Source organism: Bubalus kerabau, chromosome 11 (assembly GCF_029407905.1).
Source record: "Bubalus kerabau isolate K-KA32 ecotype Philippines breed swamp buffalo chromosome 11, PCC_UOA_SB_1v2, whole genome shotgun sequence".
In the NCBI taxonomy this organism is placed as follows: domain Eukaryota; kingdom Metazoa; phylum Chordata; class Mammalia; order Artiodactyla; family Bovidae; genus Bubalus; species Bubalus kerabau.
Window position 1 is genome coordinate 104,321,906 of NC_073634.1, and position 19,377 is coordinate 104,341,282.

General features: G+C 49.6%; 1 protein-coding gene across 12 annotated transcripts in view; it reads left to right on the top strand.

Annotated features, from left to right (window-relative positions):
- Positions 1-800: 800 nt before the first annotated feature.
- Positions 801-19,377, top strand: part of PRRC2B (proline rich coiled-coil 2B) — an 80,313-nt gene continuing 61,736 nt past the window's right edge. For 11 of the 12 annotated variants that reach the window (XM_055541432.1, XM_055541441.1, XM_055541435.1 and 8 more), the window contains exon 1: positions 801-960. The gene's annotated coding sequence lies outside the window, so the exon portion shown is untranslated. The remainder of the gene's footprint in view (positions 961-19,377) is intronic. The other variant, XM_055541433.1, reaches the window with a different exon arrangement.

The following is a 19,377-nucleotide window of genomic DNA, read 5'->3' on the forward strand; positions in this document are numbered from 1 at the left end:
TTTTGTTTGGCCTTCACACACACACACACACAAACACTCAAGAGGCTGGGTTTATTATTGTCCGTCTTACGAAAATGTAATAAAGTATCTAGACTGGGCGACAACCTTGCTTTTGAATTAACAATGTATGATGCCTGCGGTTCCCTTTCCGGGCTTCTGTGAAATAACGTGTTGTAACAACAGCCGGGCTCCCCGTCTGGCGGCGGGCGCCGCAGTTCTGCGGGGGGGCGGGGGGCGGGGATCCGGGCTCTCACCGCCCCCCGAGCGCCCCCCGCCTCCCCCCACCCTTCCCAAGCCGCCCTGCGCCAGGGCCTCGCCCGCCCCTGGCCCCCTCCAGCCCACCCCCTCCTCTTCCGGCCCGCTCTGCCCGGCTCCCGACCCAACCCCGCCTCGGGGCCTCCTTCCCTTTCCCTCAGCCCCGCCCCTCAGGCACTCCTCCCCCCTCGCTCCCCCGGCCTCTTCAGGGGGCCCCCCATCCCAGATTCCCCCTCTCCCAGGCCCCCTACTCCCGGCTTCGTCTCCTAGGCCCTGCAGGCCCTCCCCTGGGCCCCTCGCGCGAGCTCGACCCCCCCTCTCCCGGGACCCCAGACACCCCTCTTCGGGCCCGGAGGCGGCTGGCGACCGCGGGTCCCCGGAGGCGCGGCAGGGGGCGCTGCGCGGGCTGAGGGGCGGCTGCGGGCTGAGGCGGCGGCGGCGGTGGCGGCGTGAGGAGGAGGCGGGCGGAGGCGGGGGCGGCGGCAGGCGGGGGGGCGGGGAGCCGAGAGCTGAAGGGAGGCGAGCGGCGAGACACAGGCTCCGAGGCTCCAGCGAGCGAGCGAGCGACGAACGAGCCCGGGAGGGAGGGAGGGAGCGAGCGAGCGAGCAGCCGCGCCGCCGCCTCGCAATCCGCCGCCATCCCGCCGCTTGACCGCCGCCCGATCGCCATCGCCCGGCCCAGTCGCGCCCGCGGAACTAGACCAGGTGGGCCCGGGGCGCCGGGCGGCTGGGGGCGGCGCGGGGCCGGGGCGGCGGCGGCGGCGGCGGCGGGCGCGGCGCTAAAAGATGGAGGCGGCGCGGCCCGGGCCGGCTTTTGTCTCTCGGTGGCGGCTGACTGACAGCGGCTCTCGGGCCGGTCCGACCTTTGTCCGCGATCGCGGGGGCTCGGCCCGCCCCGCGCCGCCGTCGTCGGCCCGCGGGGGCGGGCTGGGGGCGACCGTGGGGCGGGGGGTGCGGCGGGCGGCCCTCTCCCCATTGTTGTAGCGGCGTCGAGCGGCCTGGGCTCGGGCGCGCGGCGGGATCGGGGCGCCCCCGGGGCCGGGGTCCTCCGCGGGAGGGGCCGCGGGGCGGCGGAGGCTGCGGAGAGCCGGGGGAGTCGCCTTTCCGGCCTAGATTCCGGCGGCCGCGGGTGTCTCGGCGGCCGGAGGAGTCTGGGCCGGTTTCCTGCCGCCCGGCCCCCCATCTTGCTTCCTCCTGAGAGCGGCCGCGGGATGCAGGGCCGGGGCCCGGGGCCGACCCTCGGGGCCGGGGGGCGGAGTCCCTCGCCCCCCGCCGGGTGTCCCCGAAGTTGGTGATCAGGGTTGCCGGCCTGGGTGCGAGGGGCCGGGGGCTCACAGCCGCCCAGACGGCCGCGCTTTGAGTGCGGGAACGAGAGCATTATTTTCAAAACACTTAATGCTCTGTTGCTGAAAATGTTTAATAATAAACAGGACCTCTCCCCGCTCAGGGCCTGCCAGATGGTTCCCCCCCCCTTCCTCCTCGCCCCCCCCCCAAGTAAAACCCAGCACTGTTGAAATCGCGGGCCTCTGAAGAGTGGATTTGCCTTCGTGAAATTGGAAGGCTTTTTTTTTTTCCTTCTAACCGTTTTTTCCCTCTTTCGAAATACCGTGGGAGGTCCAAGCCCACCTTGAGGCGAGCCGAGGAGGTGTTTTTCAGCCGAATGGTCGCTTGAAGGAAGTCGGGGGTAGGGAAGGGGGGCTGGGAGCTCTCCGGAGTGTGTCATTTGCTACATGGCTGCCCGAGAGAAACCTTTAGAAGGCTTTGGTTCACAGGATTGTTCAATTGTCCCTGAGATTGTTGTTTTTCTGTAAGGTTTTGTGTGCATTTTAAGTGGCCTTGTACATCATCCAGTTTGGTTCCTGTAACCGTCCGTTTGAAGTCTCAGCATGGTTTCTGGGAATCCACTTGCAGCCATCTAGCCCTGTTTGCGCAGTGCTGGGGTGTTAGGTGGGCCTGGGAAGGCCCTGACTTTGAGGTTCAAGCCTTGCTTGTGTCAAACAGCTCAGGTTCCCAGAGCCTTCGTTGACACACGTAGAGACATTGCATCCTCTCCCTCTTAAGGCCCGGCACACAGTTGGTGCTTGATGGTGGTTTCTCCTGGGGCTGTTTGTACACCTGCCATCAAGTCCTAGGATGGCAGCTGAGCCACTGGTGGTGCCACCCTTCGTGCTGAGTGGTCAGGCAGATGCCACAGGTGCTGGGCTGAGGCATGGCCAGGGAGAAGGATTGCAGGGCACAGAACATCACTGGGCTCTTGCTCGTTCAGCGCTGGGGCTCAGTGGGGAGACCAGGCTGGAGAAGAACAGGCTTTGGAGCCCTCAGGAGCTCCATCGACCTGGGCTGTGTGGCTGTGGGTTTCTCCCCTGGGATCGGGGTGCCTGCCCTTTCGGAGGCTGTTCCCGCAACTGGGTTTAAGGCACAGCAGAAAACATGAGATGCTCGAGGCTGAGGACAACAAGCAGAGGCCCAGGGAGTCCTGCCTCTTGAGGGTTACTGCTTTCTGTCGGGAATGGCAAATAAACATTTGCTTGGACACATGTGTCCCTTGGAACCTGGATTCTGGTCCTCATCGGGTTGGCTTACGCAAGTCTCAGCCTCAGCTCGTGCATCTGTAAAATGGGAATAATTACACCTTGCCTTGGGTATCTGTTGGGGCTTTTGGGAGCCTCACATACTATTTGCAGCAAAGCTCTTCCATCCATGGGAGGGTGATGAAAATGTATGTATGTATGTTTTTGTTGGTTATCTGGTTTTTTGGTGTCTTTTTAATTCCTGATCTTTTGCTCCTGTCATTTTGGTGGATGGAACCACCCCAAATTCTGTCCGCAGCTGATGTTTTGATTTTGCCTGGTAGCACCAGAAAGGCCAAAAGAGCGAGGCTACTCAGCCAAGTCTGAGGTTTGTGCTGTTTATGGGAGACCATAGGAAGGACTGAGGCTAGTTTGGGGAGACCGACCCCAGTCTTGACCATGGGTAAGGACTGAGACCTAAGTTACCTCTGGACCAAACCTATAGCTTGTTTGTAAAGGGCCCTGGAGACTGCTTGAACATAAGGTGGTTCTGCAGTCAGTGGGGAATTTGTTTCAGTTCATTTTGGCATTCCCACAACCACCTTGGTTTTGTTTTGTTCTGTGTGTGTGGTTTTTTTTTTTAAACCTCCTTGGAACCTTCTGGCCTCCTGGCTGTGTGACTGAGACGTTCTAGTGGGTCAAGTCATCCTTTCAATTTTCCCTGCTTCCTGCCTCTTGGGCCCATCCTTTCTGTCTGATTTCAGTCTGGCCCAGCACTGTGGAGGTTAGCTGGGTGGTGATGTGATGAATTCACTGCGCCTTCCACAACCTTTTTATTTACCTGTGAATTTCAGCTCTGACTGGCTCCCTAATGCTAACTGCACGGTAGAGGGGCTTGTTCCAGCCAGTTGTGGGTGCTTGTCTCTCCTTAAACATTCTGGGTCCTCTCCAGTCTCCTTCAAGCCCAAATGGGTAAAAAGAGAGTCTGGGGAAGGAAGAGCCAGAAAACCTTGGGAGAGAGGAATTTCAGGAATGGCAAGTCAGAACTAGTTCCTGCCCGGTCTAGTTGCCTGGAGCCTGGCCCAGGGATTTTTGTTGTGCCTTTTGGTTGGCCCATCCCCCACTCCCTTTTAAATTTCAGTGTTTTTTTTTTTTTTCCCCCTGAAGGATTATTTATTGTGCTTTCAAGTTTTTTTTTTTTATTGCACAAAGTACTGACTCATGTTGCTAATGGCTGTATGCTGGTTGTATGTCTCATTATTCTACCGCTTTAAGATTGCTCATTTCTGTATTTGTTTCTATTTCAAACCAGAATAGGCCAGTTGGGCCAGTACATGTATTTCTAAATTTGATAATGAGGCTTCTCTTTTGTCAAAGGTGTGTATCTTGCTCTGGGTGGGCAGGTGTTCAATAGGGCCTGTCTACACTAGATTTTAAAGCAGTGCATTTCCCTGTGAAAAAGAACATTTCTGAGATGTTGGGGTTTGTGTCCTGAATTTCATATTTTAGTCAGGGCAAACTAGACTGGCTTCTTTTCCAATCATAGCTTGATTTCTTTCTTAAGATTTTTTTCCTGGGGCTTGTATAGACTTAAACCTTAGATTTGTCCTTTGAACAAAGAAATAAAGGCATAATTTGGAAAATATATATACATATAACTGAGTCATTTTCCTGTACACCTGAAACTCAGTATTGTCAATCAACTATAAAATTCAGTGAAAAAAAAAAAGGTAACGAGGTATATCACAGGACTATATTGAGTATCTTGTAATAGTGTATAAGGGAAGATAATCTGAAAAAGAAAAATATATGTAACTAGATCATTTTGCTGTACACCTTAAACGTGTTGTAAATCAACTGTACTTCAATTAAGAAAAAGAAAAGTAAGGACGTCTCTGGTGGTCTAGTGGTTAAGACCACTAGAAGACTGTGCTTCCAACAGAAGGGGTTCGGGTTTGATTTCTGGTCAAGGAACTAAGATCCCACGTGCCTTGTGGCACAACCAAAAAATAAAGTAAAACAAAAAAAGAAAAGGCATGGCCTGTGGTGCTGGAGATGAGAGAGAGGTGGGAGATGGTGAGCTTTCTGATGGAATAAAATTGTTTGGACAGGCTTTTGGGTGAACAAGGTGCCGTTTGGACTGGCGTCTTCCCCTGGGAACAGGAGGACCTGGGCTTTGCTGTAGGTGGCGTCGCTGTGCCTCTGTGGGTGGCACGTGGGAATCTGCTCTGGGAGGGAGGCCTGCCTTCCTGAGTTGAGCCAAAAGTCTTGGTTGGGCTTGTTCTGAGCTGTGCTTGCTTTTTTTTGGTGGTGGTTTTCTGTGTGGCCTGAGCTCAGGGCTGGGTTGCTCCTGTGAGGGTGTTGGCTTGTGAAGCTGTGCAGGTGGGGAGGTGTCTGTGGGCAGAGCGTGGTCTATCTTGAGTTGCTGGCAGTCCTTCACATTCTCCCAGGTGACTTCCTTCCGCTCTCACCTCTGCAACTGGTTTTGTAGCTCTGCTCTGTATTCTTCCTCCTTTCAAGAAAGCTGCCAGCCTTTTCCTCCTTGTGGTAATGCAGAAACAGTATGTGTTGCTTTTAGAAGTCACTGCTGGACTTTGGCCAAGCATGGTGCAAGGCCCTTTAAGTACTTTTCCCCCAAAAGCAACCTTTCCCCTGAGGGGTGGGGGGACTGCAAAATATTGAAAAGAATAAAGACAAAAATAAAAACACAAATCACCTCTAACTTCACCATCCAGAGATAACTGCATTAAGACTCGTGTATTTCTTTTCTTTGATTATATGTTTTTTTCAAAATTAGAAAATACTGCTGTATACACTATTCAGGGGTTATAGATCCTCTTAACGTTATAGTATATTTCCCCCAGTTATTGAAAACATGATTTTTTAATAATTGTGTAATTGCTGTTACATGGATATGTCATGATTTACTTAATCCTCCATTATTAGATTGTTGTTACCCACTTTTTGTTCTTACAAACAAGACTTTAGGGAGCATCCCTGCTTACAAAGCCTTGGGTCCACATTGCTGTTTCCTGTAGGTGGAATTCCCAGTTGGAGGGTGTGCAGGCTCCTGCTTTGGCTCAGCAACAGTGTCTCCTGCAGCCCTGGCTACCTCTATGTCCAGCCTCGGTCACAAGGTGGCTTCCTTCTTAGACCGCAGAGTTCTGGGTGTCTCAGTCCTGGCAAAGCCCTTTGATGAGTGCAGTTGGGGTCTTACTCTGTTTTCTGGCTTGGGTGTGGACAAAGGTCTCGATTTAGACATTTACTGTTCTGGGACTTAGACGTGGATGCCCCGCTCATGTTCCTCAGGAGCTCGTGTCCAGTGCGGGGAGACGGCACCTCCTTAGAGAGGCCTTCCAGGCCCCCAGCCCATCTCCATCATCACCCTCCGTGATTCTTCCCTAGCCCCTGCTGCTGTTCTGTTTGCTTTTTTCCTCTTGCTTTTCTTTTCACAACTTTAAATACAGGGTTTTTGTTGTTGTTGTTGTTTTAAAAAATTATTGTGGGATAGAAATGACATAAGATTTACCATTGCAGCCATTTTAAGTGTGCAGCCTAGTGGCATAAAGTACATGCCCAGCGTTGTGCATCCACTGTCTCCAGAACTGGATCGTCTCCGCAGGCTGAAACTCTGCGCTGATTAACACGCCCTCCTCTGCCAGCCTTTCCCCCTGCCTTAGGCCCTGGCAGCTTCTAGTTACTGTTTGTCTCTATGACTTTGGTTAGTCTGGGTCCCTCAGATAAGTGGAATTGTCCGATATTTGTCCTTTGGTGAATGGCTTCTTTTACTTAGCATGGTTTTTCAAGGTTCATCTATCTGTGGTGTTGTGGCATGTGTCTGAATTCCATTCCTTTTTAAGGCTGAACAGTAGTCTCTTACAGGCTTCCCTGGTGGCTCAGCTGTAAAAGAATCTGCCTGCAATGCAGGAGATCTGGGTTTGATCCCTGGGTCGGGAAGATCCCCTGGAGGAGGGCCTGGCAACCCACTCCAGTCCGAGAGCCTGGAGAATCCCATGGACAGAGGAGCCTGGTGGGCTCACACAGAGTTGAAGGCAACTGAAGCGACTAAGCAGCAGCAGCAGCAGCAGTCTATATTATACACACAGGGACCACATTTTGTTTATCCCTTTGTCTGTAGATGGCCTACAACTTAGAAATACTTTGGGTTTTGTTGTTGTTGTTGCTGTTTGTTTGTTTCTGTGCCGCCCTGCATGCAGGATCTTAGTTTCCCCACTAGGGATCCATCCTGGGCCCCCTGCAGTGGTGGCACAAAGTCCTAACCACTGGACTGCCTGGGAACTGCCCAACATTTTTGCTGTGTTTTTTTGACTCGCCCTTACCCCCCAGTGGAATGCATGTCACATGAAGCGGATTCTTCGATTCCCGCCTCCCGATGCTGTGCGTCTCACACAGACGGCTCTGCATCTGTACGTGTCGGGTGAGAAGTTGAGCCCAGCTCGGCCTGGATTCAGGTGGTCAGGGAAGGCCCTCTGGAGAACGTAGCTGACTTGAAGTAAGCACCTCTTGAAAACAGGGAGCCCTGGAGTATTAAAAATGTGTTTCTAAGTTGAAATGCCTGGGCTGCAGAAGAAAGCTAGTGAGTCAGCTTGCTTTCCAGAGCGCTAGGCCCTTCAGTGTGGATGCGGTGAGAGTGCTGGCGGTGGGGTGGGGGGGTAGGACTTCAGCTCCAGGCCTTGAGTTGATTTTCCCAACGTGCTTCGAGCTCATCTCTGTGTGGAATTGGGGGGGTGAATCTCACTGCCGCACCAACTGGAAAAAGGAGGTCACCTCCAGCACTCTCTCCACGCTTCCTTTGTTTCTTTAGAGCTTTTTTTGGCAGGTGTTGTTTACATCCAGTTCAGAGCTTAAAGAACTGCTCTGTTCCAGGGTGTGCAGAACACACAGGCTGGTCTGGGAGGGCCAACCTGTCCGCGGGTCTGAATGGGCTGAGTGTTCAGAAATAGCTGGGGAGAGTGGAACACTGCCCTGAAGCATAAAGTGGAATTCTTTCTGATATAAAATTAATTGCAAAAATATACTTACTGGGAAAAAAAAAAAAGCAAGTGTGTGTAGAAAAATGAATGCTCTTCTCTTCAGCTTCCAAGGCAATAGGCGTCATTTATGTTCGGTGTGTTTATCCTTCTCATACTAAAGAGCAAAGATGGGCTCATGCTGCTGTTTTCTTCATTTTCAAATTTAATCATGAGCTTTTTTCCCCCAGACTAGTATATACAGATCTATCATACTGTTAATGTTTTAAAAATAATATTTGTAAGGTTTTTTTTAACATGCATGTGTATGGAAGAAGAAAACAAAAATAGGTCTTAATCTTAACCTTGGCCCAGACAGTCCCAATTGACTTGTTTTAGAAAGTACTTAGGAAAATTAAATCTATATTGAAAAACATAAGGGTTCTTCCCCAGTCTCTCTGAAAGGAGACCGTTGTTTGAAGTTTTTTTTTGTGTGTGTGTGATTCCTAGCAGGGAAGAAAAATAATGCACATTATCCATTCCGTGTGTGTGTGTGTGTGTGTGTATAGACCTACAGCAGGCTGCCCCTCAGTTAATGTCGTGGTGTGCTCCATGACACCTGTGTAGACTGATTACATCATTTATTTTAGCGACTACAGAGAATGATCTGTGGATTCACATGATTTTACCCTGTTTCCTATCGGTGGACGTTGGGCTATTTCTAATTTTTGGATAATAATACAGTTTTGGTGAAATTCAGTCAAATTTGTCTTCATAAACATAAATTTGTATGTGATAGCACTTGAGAGTATGTTTCTGTAGTGTGGGGTCTTCCCGTTGAGTAGCGTTTCGGTAAGAGTTCTGTTAAACTCTTTTTCAAAAAATTTTGTGCCAATTTACATAAGTAGTATACGAGAGTGGGTGTTTCTGAACTGGGGGCTTTTCTAAATGAATCATTTGAGGTCATTTTGGGCACGCACGTTTCCCAAATTAAAAGCAGCGACTGTTGAAGGCTTCCTGTGGCCTGGTGTAGGATCTCAGCCTTTGATTGGCATTGACAGGCACAGCAGAGGTGGCGTTCCCCGAGGACTCCCAGTGCAGGTGCCTGGGCATCTGCTCAGATGAGGCCGGTGGGGGCTGGTGGGGCCGATGTGTGGAGAGGCGCAGGTAGCCAGGTTTACTTTGCTTTTCCTTTTTGTTTTCTTCTAGCCTTTGTGCATTCAGAGACCACCCCGTTGGGGAGTTCTCACAGCAGCCCTTCAGCGGGGTTCTGAGGCTTGGTTACAGCCCTCTGTGGTCTTGCTGCTGGGGTGCGGCTGACTGTATGGGAGGGGTTTATCTGGAGGCCTCTGCTCTCTTGCTCCCAGTTCTCTACTCATCCACTTGGTCTCTGGCCCCCACTTTCCCCGCCTGTCTATTCTAGGAGCTCACACCTAGTGGGCGAAGTGACTACGGAAATGAAGCCCCTGGAGATGCCTGGGTGGGATTTCATCAGGCCAGGTGCTCCGGGAGGCGAGTGCCCAGGGCGGGGTGCTGTGGGGAGTACAGGGTGCCGGCCCTTGCGCTTGCTATTGTTAGTTGGAACCTGGAGAGAATCCATCAGATTCCTTTTCCTGAGGGAGAATAGCCCTTGGCTTTGGTCAGCTGTCTTCATATCCAGGTTCTTCCACTTGTGAGCTGTGTGATTAAGATGATTTAATCTTCTGGAGTCTCCATTCTCTTTGTCTGCAAAATGTCACAGTGACACCTGCCTCCTAGCATTGGGGGAGGATTCAATGGATCCTACGCTGAAGTGTTTCTAAGGTGCCTGGCACAGGTGGGCAGGCGCTCAGTAAACAGTAGCTATTAATGGCTCCTGGATCCAGCACTAGCTGAGGACCTGGGGGTTTGGAGCAGGCAGGTTTATACACTTGGGGCTCTTTAGTTTGCTAGAGGTTGGGGTTTCTAATTGTGTGCTCAGTCCTGTGCTGAAGATTTAAACCCAAGTCTCACAGCCCCTGCCCTCACCGGCAGGAGCTCAGACAGTGTAACTAAGGGCCTCCCTGGGGCATTGACGCTCTCCCTACTGTCCACTCTGTCCAAGGTAAACACCCCCAACAGGAGCATCTGATCACTGCCCGCTGCCCTTCACTGAGTTTGTTCTTTTCTTGGAGAGTTTTAGGTAAATGTCTTGAAAAGAATAAAGACAAGGTTTGTTGAAGTTGATGGCGTCAGGCAGACAGACCTTCTGGACCTTAAACAGACCTCCTTCGCCCCTGTTTGCATATGTGAGCCTCTGGTTCTCAGTCTGCCCAGAGGGGATGGAACTTGTCTCCCAGGGTTGCTCAGAAGCAGGACGCCATGTCGATTCTGGACCGCCACGTTTGGTGGTGGTGTAGTCGCTCGGTCGTGTCCGACCCTTGTGACCCCATGGACTGTAGCCCGCCAGGCTCCTCTGTCCATGGGATTCTCCCCACAAGAATGCTGGAGTGGGTTGCCATTTCCTTCTCTAGGGGATCTTTCCCACCCAGGGGTTGATCCCGGGTCTCCAGCATTGCAGGCAGATTCCTTACTGACAGAGCCACCAGGAATTCTCACAGCTCAGTTTACCCAAACACTAAAAGAACGTAATGAAATGACAGGACAGGCCTGTGACACAAACCCCAAACACTCCAGAAAGTTCACAGGGTAGAAAATCAGTCATTCCTTGCAGTTGCTCTCTCTCTTTCAGATTGAGAGATGAGTGCTGTCTTAAATAATTTCGTTTTCTAATAATGGGAATGTTTTAACCACCTGTGAGTGCTTACCCTGGCATGACCACTGGGAAACGGGAGCTAGGAACCTGCCTTTATGTGTATATACTTAGACGTCCTGTGTGTGGTTCCCCAGCGCTGTCACTGTGGCCCTTTCCTGCCTGGAAAGGGCCATGGTCGCTGTCTGTCCACTTGGATGAGTCCTCGCGCCGTGTTGGTCGCGTCTGGCAGCAGCAGAGCATAGGGTTCAGCAGGCACTGCTCTCCACAGGGCGTCAGGCGAGTGATGAGGTGTTGGCGTGGGGAGTCCGGGGAGTGGGGGCAAGGTGGGCGTGTGCTCTGTGACGCGGCCTTGTCGGGAAGGGGCAGCACAGTCTGTGATAGCTGGGAAACAGGGGCTGTGAGAGCAGAGCTCTGTCTGGAGGGGGCTGGTCCTGTAATAGCCGATTCTCATTAATAACCCTCTGGGAGGGATTGGGGGCAGGAGGAGAAGGGGACAACAGAGGATGAGATGGCTGGATGGCATCACCAACTCGATGGACGTGAGTTTGAGTGAACTCCGGGAGTTGGTGATGGACAGAGAGGCCTGGCGTGCTGAGATTTATGGGGTCGCAAAGAGTCAGACACGACTGAGCAACTGAACTGAACTGAACTGAACGTCAGCCTGTGTGCGTGCGGATGCGTGGCTCCTCTTCTCCAGTGCCGAAAAGACAGGTTGGCATCCTCCTGAAAGCCCCTGAGCAACACTTGGCCCTCCTTTTTGGGGTTCTTCCTTTTCAGACCTGGTCTTGCCTGATTGGTGGCCCGGGACTGTCATCGTTCTGGGTTTCCTCTGGAGTCTGAGGCTTGGAGAATAAATGGCATACGGATTCCCAGGCTATAGTCCTTTGGACGTTGTTGGATAGCGTTGAAACCAACCCAGCCCTTTTATCCCCCTGCCTTCATTATGTGTGTGTGTTAGGCACTCAGTCGTGTCTGACTCTTCTGCGACCCCATGGACTGTAACCCACCAGGCTCCTCTGTCCATGGGATTCTCAGGGCAAGAATACTGGAGTGGGTTGCCATTCCCTTCTCCAGGGGATCTTCCCGACCCAGGGATCAAACCTGGGGTCTCCTGCATTGCAGGCAGATTCTTTATCATCTGAGCCACAAGGGGAAGCCCTGCCTTCAGTATATTGGGATTTTATTTTCTTCCAAGAGGAGTGGCTTGGGGTGCTTAGTTATTGATGGACCATCTCTGTCACAGCACACACCCTGCTGCAGCGGCTTAGCTCTGAATGGGCATGATAGAGTGCGAGAGGGCATGGTGCGGCCTTGGCCTGGTCCTTCACTTCTTAGCCTTCACTCCCTCATCTACGGGAGCCACAGAGGACGGCCACCCCAGCGCTGTTGGCAGGATCCTCTGCACAGCTGTAATTACTATTCTGCCAGCCTGGTGGAGTAATTCCCTGCTCGGATTAGAGGGAGGCGTTGCCCTCCAGGTGGAATGCTTTGTTGCTAACAAGCCTCCTCTGGGGCCGCGTGCAGCCTGAAACTGGGGAGGGCGGTGGGTGGAGGAGGGCTGCCTGGGGAAGACAGGGTCTGTTCTAAGGGTGCTGTGTGCCACATCCCCGTGGGCATGAGCTGCCGGAGGGCTTCCCGTGTGATGACCTGATTATAGAGGTCTGGGGTCTGAGCCCTGCTGGTTTCTCTGCACTGCGTCCCAGTTCTCCTCTCCTTCCTCACCTCTCTCTCTGCCCTGCGGTTCTTTGGGCACAGACTAAAAATAGGCTTCATAGAAATGTCAGACAGCACAGGAGTATTGGCCCGTGTGTAAAGTTACATGTAGCAGGACGTTGGCTGTAGCATTATTTGTCACAGGACAGGGTTGGAAATCAGGTACATGTCTGGAGAGCATGGGTAAACACATGTGGCACAAATGTGCAGTGAAATACCAGGCAGGCTTAAAAAGAGTCTCAGGGTGGTGTGCATTTTCTTGAAAAAAAAAAAAAAAAAGACCACAGTGTGTAATAAAAAGAAAGCAAACAATAGTAAAAGAAAGAAGTTTCTGCATAGTACAGTAACAACCCTCATCTATAGAATAACAATCCAAGACCACAAACTGCTGATAGCTTTACACAGCATCCACCAGGTTCACGTTGTTACCTTTTGAGTTGGAGTGACTTGTTCTGCGTATTTTAGGATCATTTGAATTTGTTACACTGAATGTGTATTAGAGATACCTGTTAGTTAACAGAGATAACTAATTACAGAGGTAACCCATATAAATTCAAATGAAGACACATATCTATGGGCCAGACCCCTGGGTTGGTGCGGACTGGTGCCTTACTGGCTCTTTCCTGGTAAGAGCATCATCCAGGCTCTGAGTTTTGCTCAGACTTGCCTCAAGTGTCTCACCTCCTGGTTCCAGGGCCCTGATGGGGGTCACAGGAATCCAACCAATTCAGTTATGTCTGTTTATATATCACGGGTCCTCAGAAATTGCTCTGTTGAGCTGGTTAAAGGGAACAATCCAATACAAATGCCATCTCCAACTTCTGTTCTCTGCTAAATCAGATTTTACAATATAGATTGCAATGGCATTTGCAGAGTGCTTCTCACTTGATAATTCGCCATTATTTGGAGGCAGAAAAGGAAGGAGAAATGGAAATAGAGCTTATGTGTCCTGTGTTTCTTTTATTTGCCAGGTCCTTGCTAAGTTTTGACCCTGGGCAGGGAGACCTTTGTGTGGCACATCCGTCCAGCTGTCCATCCCTGGCTGTATGTTGAAATTGCCTTAAGTTTTTTATTTAAAATTCTTTTTCTACTTGCTAAGTGAACTGCATGTTGAAAAGGTGAGATACGCCAGTAGCTCTCTGCAGGTTGCAAATGGATTTCTAGCTGAGTCCTCTCTCAGGCTTCAGCTTAAGCTAGTGTGCCGCTGAGCTAGGTGAACAGGGACTGACCCCACTGCCCGTGAAAGAAGGAGCTGTAAGAGTTTTAAGTAGATCAGCAATGATGACGATGGTCATCGGATACATTGAGCAAGTGCTGTGCTTGGGGAGACGCAAGGCAGACCCCAGTGGGTGAGGAGCCTGTGGCCGGCGCACACCATGTGCCCGTTGGACCCTAAATTAAGAGTGGGGTTCTTTACCTGATGCTTCCCTGCTCAGACCCCACTCCACCCTGGGCCAGACTCTCCCTGCACAGTCACCAGGGGCCCAGGGGTACGGACAGAGCCTGGGAGAACTGGGGGCATTTTATTTTGGGCCTCAGGGCCCCTTGGTGGCCAGCGTGGACCCTGTAATCACAGTAGCAGGTGTTTCTCCAGTGCCCAGCACTCCTGGAGGAGTGCCTGGATGTCAGACTTGACTGGGTTCAAGTTCAGGTTTTGCTGTGCCTTAATGGCACCCCACTCCAGTACTCTTGCTTGGAAAATCCCGTGGACGGAGGAGCCTGTTAGGCTGCAATCCATGGGGTCGCTAAAGAGTCGGACACGACTGAGCGACTTCACTTTCACTTTTCACTTTCATGCTTTGGAGAAGGAAATGGCAGCCCACTCCAGTGTTCTTGCCTGGAGAATCCCAGGGACGGGGGAGCCTGGTGGGCTGCCGTCTATGGGGTCGCACAGAGTCGGACACGAGTGAAGTGACTTAGCATAGCATAGCAACCTGAAGCTAGTGACCTTGGGCCAGTCATTTAGCCTTCCTGAGCTTTGGTGTCTTGTCTGTAATTGAGGGTACAGATACTTTTCTCTAAGTGGCTATTTTGTTCCAAAGAACTGTTTTAAATTTCAGCTTTATTCAAATGTGCTCATTAAGTTACTTTTGGCTGTTTTCTTTGTTAATTGTTTCTGCTTGCCTTCACATTCATTTGTGTCTTTTTTCTGACTTCTTATCAGATGCTTAATTTCGTTCTTTTCTGTTAGGAATTTTAAGTTTTTAGGTGATTAAGTTTCCTCTGAGTACAAATTTGTCTTTGTTTCAGGCGTGGTGGTCTTTTCTCCATCTGTGCTATTTTCTAGGTATTCTGCAACTATGATTTTGAATTCCCCTTTGAGTCAAAAGTTTTTTAAGAGGGAGTTTTAGGTTTCCCAACTGATAACGTTATTTTTACTTCAGCTCTCATTACATCTTGTTTTATTGCACTGTGGTTGGAGATTTTTGCTTTTTCAGGATTTGGGGCTTTCCTTGAAGTCACACGTATAGAGTAACTTTTTGAACATGTTTGCTGATGTACCTTTCACATGACTCATTAGTTTCTGTTTGAGTGGGCTTTAGATCAAATGTTACTTAAGACCAAGGTTTCGCGATTTCTGTGTTTCCAATGTTATCTACTTATAGTGATTCTTTTCATTTTTAAATTATTCTATAAATATAGGTTCATGACAGTTGTATTTTCATTGTGGAGTGTACTCCCCCCCACCCCCATGTAAAAATGACCGCTTCATTCTGCCTATGTGTCTGGCTTTTTTCATCAGTGTTATTACATGTATTTGTGAGTTTCACCTGTGTAGTTGTGTGTGTGTTTATTCCTTCTCATTTATCTTTTATCCAGTTTTATTGAGATATAATTGACAAGGTGTACAGGATAGTGACTTGACTTTCATACACTGTAAAATGATTACCCACAGTAAGTTTAGCGAATGTCATCTCATACAGATAACAAAATTAAAGAAATAGAAAAAACTTTTTTTCCTCCTGATGAGAACTAGGATTTACTAACAGATTTTCATATATAACATACTGCTGCTGCTGCTAAGTTGCTTCAGTCGTGTCTGACTCTTTGCGACCCCATAGACGGCAGCCCACCAGGCTCCCCCGTCCCTGCGATTCTCCAGGCAAGAACACTGGAGTGGGCTGCTATTTCCTTCTCCAATGCATGAAGGTGAAAAGTGAAAGTGAAGTCGCTCAGTCCTGTCCGACTCGGAGCGACCCCATGGACTGCAGCCTACCGGGCTCCTCTGTCCATGGGGTTTTCCAGGCAAGAGTACTGGAGTGGGGTGCCATTGCCTTCTCCGATTTAACATACAGTAGTGTTAATTATGTTTACATGTTATACATTGCATTCCTGGTACTTACTTATCTTGTGACTGGACATTTGTACCTTTTGACCATCTTCATCCTTTCCCTCTCCACTCCCCTCTGGTAGGCACATATCTGCTCTCTTTTTCTGTGAGTGAGTTATAGTTACTTAGTTACTTAATTACAGGCACTTTGTTTAATTGGCCCACAGCACTATATTGGTTCTTGGTACACAGCATAGTGATTCAGTATTTTTCCACGTTTCAAAAGCTCACCACGGTAAGCCTAGTTACCATCTGTCTGTTCCTTCTCATTGTTAAATAGTATTCTGTTATGTGAATATAGTGGCTTCCCTGGTGGCTCAGACAGTAAAGTGTCTGCCTGTAATGCGGGAGACCTGGGTTCGATCCCTGGCTCGGGAAGATCCCTTGGAGAAGGAAATGGCAACCCGCTCCAGTACTCTGGCCTGGAAAATCCCACGGGGGAGCCTGGTGGGCTGCAGTCCATGAGGTTGCAGAGAGTCGGACATGACTGAGCGACTTCACTCTCACTTTCCTGTGAATATAGTATTTGTTGGTTCTAGTAGTGATAGATTTTTTAGCTTGTTTCCATTTTGAGCTATTCTGAATAGTGCTGGCTGCCATTAACACTCTGACACATCTTTCATGCGTGTGAGTATGTGTTCTCTTGGGTTCATACCTAAGAGTGGAACTGCCGAGTCACAGGGGAGATGCTTGCTCGGCTTGAGTGGACGGCTGCCTGTTTTCAGAGACGCTGGCGGTTGGCATGCCCGCCGAGGGGCAGGAGCAGCGTCCTCCACACTGTAGCGCTCGCTGTCAGGTTGTGTCGGCCCTCCCCACACTGGTCTCCGGATTCCGTGTCATTCCAATTCCAGACTGATTTCTGAAATTGATATGAAAATCAAAGGCCAAGGATAATCAAAGCATCCTCGAAGAACACAGCTGATGTACTGAAGAACACAGTGCTAGATGTGAGGACTTGGTAAGAACTACATAAGTAAGGCATCGCAGTGTCGGCAGAAGGATAGACAAATAGATGGATAGAATGGAACTGATCTTGAAACAGACTGCGCATGAATAGTCACTTAATTGGTGACAAAGGTGCTACATGACAAATGGGAAAGGTGGCCTTTTCAAAAGTACTGGGCGGGGACTTCCTCCGTGGTCCAGGGGTTAAGGCTCAGCCTTCTAACATACGGGGCATGGGTTCAATATCTGGTTGGGGAACTAAGGTTCCACATGCCATGGGTGTGGCCAAAATTAAAAAAAAAAAAAATATTAAATAAAAAGTACTGGGAAAGTTGGATTCTCTGTATAGGGGTGGGGGGAGAATTTTTCTACCCAAAATCATATCCAGGATCAGTTTTAGGTAGATTACAGAGCTAAACATAAAAGAGAAAACAGCTTCTAGAATAAAACAGGAGAATTAGCTTTATGATCTTGGAGAAGACAAAATTCTTTAAATAGGATACAGAAAGCACTACCAAAATAGGAAAGATTTATAAATTGAAGTGTACTTGAAACTTCCTATATTCTTGAGCATTTGATTACAGATGCTCCAATAAAATGCAACACATACTGTTTTGCGATTGCCCAGATGCCTTAGAAGACCTGCCAGCCCCGTCTGCGCGGGCCCCGCCCTGCTTCCGTCAGGGCTGGTCGGCTCTTGCTGTAGTGCCGCTGCCATTGTGGGCTGTGGGTGGTGGTCCCTCTGGGTCTTGTCTCTCTGTGCTGGATCCCTTGTTTCTTGCATCCTGTGTGTATCATCAGTTGGGGGAACGTGAGCATCAAGTAACAGCAACTGTCTTAAGCTGTCTTAAACAATAAGGATATTTATTGGCTCAAGTAAGTAGAACTCCAGAGGTGGGCAGGTTCTGGGTGTTGGTCCTTTGTGGGGTGTCGCTAAGGAACCAGGTGGGTCACTGGTAAGGAGGCTGAGTTTTTCCTTTAGACCAGGTGTGCCGCTCGCCCAGCTGGGTATGGGCCAGCCTCTCAGGCCTCTTGTCTGCCTAGGGGAGGACTAGCTCACTTCCTCTAGAAAGGAAGAAGGGAGAACTGGCTTCCAGGCAGGAATGGCTACTGCATTTATTTGCCTCTTGTTCACTAGAGCATCTTTCCCTGCAACTTTCTAAGAACATAAATGTTTTGTGGCCTTGTGTGAGTTGAAAACGTCCTTCCATCCCCACACTTGGCTCGGTCAGCTGGATACGAGGGTTAATGATGCTCATGAGAGTCAAGTCACTGGCTCATGAGGACTCACTGCCATTCCCTTTGTTCCTCCCTGGGACCTTTTTTGTGGGTGGTGGTTGGCTTTTGGCAGCTTTGGGGTTCTTGTCTTTATCCCTGATGTCCTGAAGTTTCCCGTTGTCCTGTGTTCTTTTTACACCCATTTCTCTGAGCACTTGGCAGGTCCTTGCAGTCTTGTGTACTTCAGCTCTGGGAATTTCTCGTGTAATTTTTATTTGATAATTTCCTTCCTCTTGTGTTTCTGGAGATCTTAGTTAAATTTGGACCCTTGGATTAATCTAATTTGGGGTAGGAGTAGAGACTAGTATTCATTTATCCCCCTTGTTAATTTTTCTGGGAGATCCTTTGTCTTGCATTTCTTCTACTGATGTGAAAGTTAAAAATGTGTAAGAATAGTTTGGATTTATAGAAAAGTTGGAGGTTCTGTATATTCTGCTCCCAGTTTCTCTTAAAAAGATCTTCCATTATTATGGTCCATTCGTCCTGGCTACTTAAGCAGTGTTTATACACTGAAGTCTGTTTTATTCACATTTCCTTGATTTTTGCCTAATGTCCTTTTTCTGTTCTAGGATACAATGTCTAGTTGTCACGTTTAGGTTCTTTTAGGTTGTGACAGTTACCAGATTTTCCTTGTCTCCAGTGACCTTGAGAGTTTTGAAGAGAGATTTTGTAGAATGCTCCTAGTTGTGATTTGTCTGGTACTTTTCGCATGGTTAACCTGACATTATGGGGGTTTGGCTGTCTTGTCTTTAATTCTTCCTTGGGCTTTTTCCTGTTTTCTGATTGCCCCTTAAGAGAAAAAAAATCCTGATGCGTGCATGCAGCATCTTCTCTTAATTTCCTCAGGACATTAATTAAAAAAAAAAGTCTTTGGTTCCTGGGGCCTTGTCTGTTTCCTCCAGGTTCTTTTGTTTGTCTGTTTATTTGGTTTCTGTCTTTCAGTCAAGGTCTCAGATGAACACAGCTGATTGGAAAACCTGGTGGGTGGGTCAGAAGGAGCTCTTGGGGGTGGGGTGGGTGAGTGAGAAGCCATCCTTTTATTCTTGAGTCCCCAAGAGCCTGCATTTTTTGAGAAGACCCCTTCTTTGCCAGGAGTGTGGAGACCTCGAGGGAGGCAGTCTTGTTTGTCTCCGTCTCTCCTGTGAGGCCAACCGCAGAGGGAGTCTCAGGCCCTCAGGGTCTGCGCCTCAGGTTTTCACTTAGCTTCTGTTTTTAGCTCCTTTCTTCACTCCCATCACCCTTTTTGACCTGGTGTTCTCAAGTCCAGACTTCTCTTAATTTGTCCAGAGGGGAGGGGAAGAGGGAGCTGACGTGGGAGGCTGGCTGTTGTACATACAGCCTTTCTGCAAGTGCTCCTAGCTCTAATATCCTCTCCCCGCTCCCACCCCTGCCCTGCAGTCTTAACAGGGCACCCAGTGCTCCTAGGACTTCCTGAGCTCTCTGGAGTCCTGTTTCTAGGCTCCTTTAATCTCCTAAGTTTGTTACTACTCATGTCTGTTCTTTGCTAAAGTTGTCCCTGTCTTTTGGGTTCTCTTTGTTGTTGTAGTTTTTTAGAGGGTTTTGGAAAGATGAGCCATAAAGGCCTGTGGTCCTTATGCCATGTTTAGCCAGAACACCCCTGCTTTTTAAAGTTTCTGTGAA